This window comes from Microtus ochrogaster, unplaced genomic scaffold (genome assembly GCF_000317375.1).
Source record: "Microtus ochrogaster isolate Prairie Vole_2 unplaced genomic scaffold, MicOch1.0 UNK36, whole genome shotgun sequence".
Taxonomy (NCBI): Eukaryota; Metazoa; Chordata; class Mammalia; order Rodentia; family Cricetidae; genus Microtus; species Microtus ochrogaster.
The window spans coordinates 2,683,202-2,689,071 of record NW_004949134.1 but is presented as its reverse complement, the minus strand read 5'-3'; positions in this window follow the sequence as shown (position 1 = coordinate 2,689,071).

Genomic DNA, 5,870 nt, shown 5'->3' with positions numbered 1-5,870 from the left:
AAGGTGAGCATCCAAACTGCCTAGGCTCCCCCAAAGCCAGTATGTGCAGTAGGATCAGAAACCCATTGCCATTGTTCTTGAGTTCTCAGTAGTCCCCATTGTCCGCTATGTTCAGAAAGTCTGGTTTTATCCCAGGCTTTTTCAGACCCTTTCTTTTATAAGGCCTTGGTCATGGTGTTTTAACAGCAATTGAAAAAGTAACCTGCTTGACCCCTGCTCTATGTGTGCGTGTGTACGTGCTTGTGTGTGCACGTGTGTGTGTGTGTGTTGTTGTTGTTGTTGTTGTTGTTTTTGGAGGAATGTTAGAAGACTTTGGAACTTTGTAATAGAAAACTAGTTTTACACTCTTAGTAGCATTTAGTGTCATTTACTAGATCATCTTAGTAAGATCCTGTAAGACAGTAGTACTGACTGAGAGTTATGAGGAATATGGAGGTCCAACTCAAGAGTTTTAGAGGAAAACAATATTACCAACTGTACCAGAGCCTGTTTTTATGATAGATTGGCAAAGAATGTGGCTTATTTCTTACTTTGCCCCCCAAAATGTGTATGAATTTAAATTTAAAGGTAATGAACTAATATTTTTTTTGGCCAGAGGAAATTTCAATACAGCCTAATACTGACCCTGTAATGTGGTTATTAGTAATCATATTTATACAGGTCAATAATGACAAAGAACAAATGGGACAGAAAAAAATTAAAAATTTTTGGTGTGAAAAAGAACACGGGTAAGCTAAATGCTAGAGGCAACATTGGTGCTTGGAGGGAGCCTGTAATTGCTAAGTAGATTAGCACTATTAAAAAGGAGCCAAATCTGCATTAGGAAAATGGGAAGGATGCTTTCAGGGCAATACCCCACTCAGCTAAGAGTCCAATTTGTAAAAGGAAAAGGCCTAAGGAATTAATAAAAATTGTTCCAAATGTTCTTCAAGAACACAAGGATTCATCTGAAGCAGGAAGCCAAACATTCATATGTTCCTGGATTTTAGAGTCATGCTTAAAATAAAGGCTCTTTGCTTTTACATACAGGACTCGGTCTCCTTGTTGGCTTTTGCAGGGACTTCACAGATTGGGGCATAACATTTGAAGCTCATTCCGGATCCCCCCTGTAGAGCATTAAACCGGTCGGTAAGTTTTCTGTGTTTTGTTTCATGTCTCATGTCTGTGCTTGTGTCTCATGTCTTTCTGTGAGTGGGCCCAGGAACTGTAAGTGCTTGTAGATGATCTGTGGAAAAGATCACAAGCGGGGCACCTGCAGAAGACGCTCCCAAGGCTCTTCTGCAGAGGGTGGTTCCCTCTGGGGAGATATGCAGGTAGTGGCCTCTCTGGTCTGTGGTAAGATACACGGGTAGTGTTGTCAGTTCTCTGGTAAGACACACAGGTAGTATTGTCAATTCAATGATGAGACACACGGGCAGCGTTGTCAGTTCTATGTAGACACACACAGGTAGTGGTCTCATTTCGATAGAGGGGCGGGTCACAAACAGCTTGAAGTTGTGTCTTTGGTTTGGTTTGGTGCCATTGTCCTGTTTGTCTATGTGTTGTGTGTTATGTTTTTGTCCTGACTTAGACTGACGCTGATGATATGGGACAGACTCAAATGACTTCTTTGACTTTGATATTGTGATCACTTACAGGACTTTAGAGAGGGACATGAGCATAGGGGTATATTTTCCTCCCTGCCTGAAACATTTCATGAAAAGGAGTCAGCCTGTCCCTAAGCACAATGCTGCCAGCTGCTGGGCAGTATGCTTGTGTGGGTGGATGCTTGTTGTTACAATGTAGCAAGGCTTCCAGCCACAGTTGTAGGGGAGGGAGTATCCCAATAGGATTTCAAACACTGAACAGAGAATCTGGGGTTAATTGCTATGGCTAAGAAAGGTTAACAACCCCCCCCCCCGCCCCCATGCTGCATGCCACACTGCCCCCTCCCATGCTGGTGGAGGAGTTTTCTCCACCTGCCCTGGGGGCTGCATGCCTCAACTTCTGGTCAAACTTGACCAAGGTTTGGCTCCACCAGTCAAGGTCTCTTTCAAATCAAATGGGTTATAAATATCTGTCATCATTTATAGGGACTGGTTACAAGTTACTGTTGGCGGATGTATATAAAAAAAATAAATAAAACTACTGCTGGTCTCAAATGTTTTACACTGGTACAGGATTTTATGTGATGTAAATTTAAAGGTTTGTTTGTTGTAGTTTATACATGTTTCTGTTCCTGTTTAAAATATTGTATGCATAAAATATAAAAATTTATAGAAGGTCAAAAGGGGATGTAAACGTTGTGTGCTGTGGTTTCTTGTACATGCAAATACTAAATGTGGTTATTTTGTCAAAAAGTTTGTCTGTGTAAGTTTTCTTACAAGCATAGAACTGAGACAAAAATGGTCTATTTTTTGCTGTTACAGGCCGGACTTCAAAATTTTATCACTGAGCTCTGATTACTAAATTTGGGTTAGCAAAAATTCAAATGACTTTTTTAAAGAAAATGTTAAAACTACTGTTTGCTGTTTTTTTTATTAAAAAGCTGGCTCTAAAATTAAATTATGGTTCTTCCTTTGTTAGACCCATGTTTTATTTACTTAAAATCAATAATTGGGTAATTAAAAAAAACATAAGGCATAATTCCATTTTAAATTTTGGATTGCCATTTTACTAGAGTTAAAAAAAATGGATGCTACATGATTTCACCACCATCTTGATGAAAGGTGACCATGTGGAGTAGGCCTAACAAATCTCCAAGATAGTTTGGATTAAGTTATTTTTATAAATGCTAGTGTAGGTGATACTCACCAAAAGTCCCAGCTACAGTAAAATGGACCAGGCTGAGATCTAAAAGACAGGCTATGTATATGTTGTTGAGGATGGGACCAAAAAAATACTTTATTTTTAATATGTATAATATTACAAAAAGACATTTCAGAGATTTTAAGTTTTTAAATAAATTTATAAAGCTGTGAGACATCTGTGCTATAAAATGTTTTATATTGTTAAAAGGCTAAGAATTTGGGTCAGAGCCATAAGCACCAAAAGCTAACCAAAGACAAAATTCTTCTTTTCTTGTGATGCAAAAGACAAAGACCTAAGCAGTTTGATAGAAGGCTTGGAACAGCATACCAGCCTATTAATCTCAATCTTTTTGAGGTTGTTATACAGGGGCAGTCTAGCACCACCTGCATGTCAGAAGTTTAAATTGAAACTCACAACATAGGCAAAACTGCAGTTGTAACCTCCTTGTCTTTGTTAACTTTGTTGGGTTTAAGCTTTTTGGATAAACTGAGCCATACATTTTTGTATTGATACTAAGAGGTTTGCACCTCCTCTTCTGGAAAAAAAAATGTTTCTATGTCAATCACTCTGGGGTCATTAAAGATTCAATGGCCATGTTAATGATAGAAAACAGAACACTCATAGAAAAGCTAGATAAAAACTTTTTCAACTGGTTTCTTTGGTTAAGTACCTTACTTCCAGTTCTAACAGGTCCCTAATGAGCTTGCTTCTTCTTATCAACAGACTGATGGCTTTTTGTTCAAGAATGGGTCAATAGTCAATACTGTTCGACTGATGATATTGAAGTTCCAGTATCACCCCCTTGAGCCCCTGGACAGATAGGACCCATGATAGAGTACTGTCATTGGTGCTTGCGAAGGGGAAAAAATGTAGGGCTTAGCGTAGTTTTCCCAGGATAACTTGGTACACATCTACCAAGTTGGGTTCTATAGATCAACAGAGAAATGGACCCATGTCTCACTTTGCCCTAAGGCAATGCTAGCTCTTAGACTTTCTCCTGTTCCCATTTCACCCTGGGACCTGTTCCTTGCCTTTGCAGGAGACAGCATTAACAGCTAGATATACACTTGTTCTGTGTTTACCCTCGGAATGACTAATGCAGTATCTTTATTAGCATTAATTCAAAATCATTACAGAGTGTGGAGTTCTAGTCTTTTACATGCTGATAACTTATTATAGACTGTTAAAAAATACAAGTTAGTTAGTCATCTTTAAAGTACTGATATGATTAGTTACAGAAATAAGCCTTATTTTGTTCCCTATATATGTTTTCAAAGTCAAACTTAAAGCAAGTAATAAAAAACAAAGTTTGTCTAATTAGACATACCTAGGCAGCCCTCAAACTTCAGAGATCTGCAAAATATGGTATTTAGAATAACGATTAAAAAGCTTATTATATTAGACAGAGACTCCAAGATCCTTGCAGTAACCCAATATCTCCAAAGAAGATTATGATACACCATGGGGTCTCCACCTGGATCATGACAATGCTGACCCACTGGACGAGATGTCCCGGTACAACACCAGCTGCTAGGACCCAGTCTGGACTGTCAACAAACAAAAGGACCTTGAAGAATTGATTGCACACATTTTCCTAGACAAAATAAGGTCAGTCTTTTCCATGTCCCTCTTCCACAGAAAAAGGAAAAATTACCTAATGGGTTTGCCTTAGACAGTAAGACTGTTGTTCTGGATATTTCTGCGTCCAATGTTATGGAGACCTTGGTATGAATAACTGTATATGGACTCTGGTCCCTGTCATTTTTAATAGATTCAGAAACCATTTGGTCTGTACTCAGATATACTTTATTTATCCTTATGAGATCTCTGATAGTATTAATGGCTAGGGCAGTTATAATGTCAGTTTAATAGCAAAAGGTATGCAGATTCTTCCACAAAGCTATAGCCAACTTGTTAGCTAGGACTCAAAGATGTGAGTCTATACCTCCTCTTCACAAACATCTGTTATCTGTTCTTTTTCTAAATTTTAACTTCTGTTGCTAGTTTAAACTTATCTCAATAGGCTTCCACATGGCTGGCAGACATATCTAAGCATCAATTGCTGACTACAACCTGCCCTAAATGGTGGTGTGCCCCTGAATTCCTGAAAGCTCATGTGGACCAGTCCAGCTGATATGAACACTCCCTGTTCCTTTAATGAAGTCTGATGAGTGCCCCATGGCTTAAATGCCCCCTCACCTTTGGCTAGTCTTTCAACCTACTTGGGTCTGGATAACAATGCCCCAATGCCAGCTTGAAGTAGTTACAGAAAGGAAAACGTCGTCCCATACTTCCTTGCCCAAAACAGGTTGAAAGACTGAGACAAGGGGGAATTCCCTGGCATGGGGGACAAGATAACTACCTATAGTGTCTGTTAATATACTATGTCCAGATTTGTCAATTAATAGATTTATTAATTTAAGTAGTTCCATACCTCCTTGAAACCAGGGGCAAGCAGGACCCAAGATTGGGTCCTGTCATCAGTGCTTGTGAAGGAGGAAATGTGGAACCCAGCCCTGATAATCTCAGTATGGGCAGGTCATGCAAAGAAAGTTCTTTACTTCCAACCAATATCACCTGCCATAGTAGAAACACAAACTGAGATTACCTGACCTCCACCCAAGAACAGACCATTCAAATGAAATGCCTAACAATCGAACTGCTGTCGATAGGACCACCTGCTAGAACACACTCACCAGGACATCCCTAGATAAATGTAAGCCAATCTGGGGTCCTAAAACTTCAGAAACCCCTTACGCCTACCTTTACTAATATGAAACCTTATTCTAATTGAACTCGGGGTTCTCTGTTTATTCCAATACATTTGACATGCAGAGAGACTGAGTTTGCAAACTTTCTTAAAATAAAGGCTCTTTGCTTTTACATACAGCACTTGGTCTTCTTGTTGGCTTTTGTGGGGACACCGTGGATCTGGGCGTAACAACACCTTTCTTGTCTCATACTTCAAGTCTTTATGCTTAAAGGGGAAATATACATAACACAACTCCCCCCCACACACATACACGTCATCCACAAAAAAATGCTTGATAAGTGTACAACTGAGTTACAAAAAATTACAA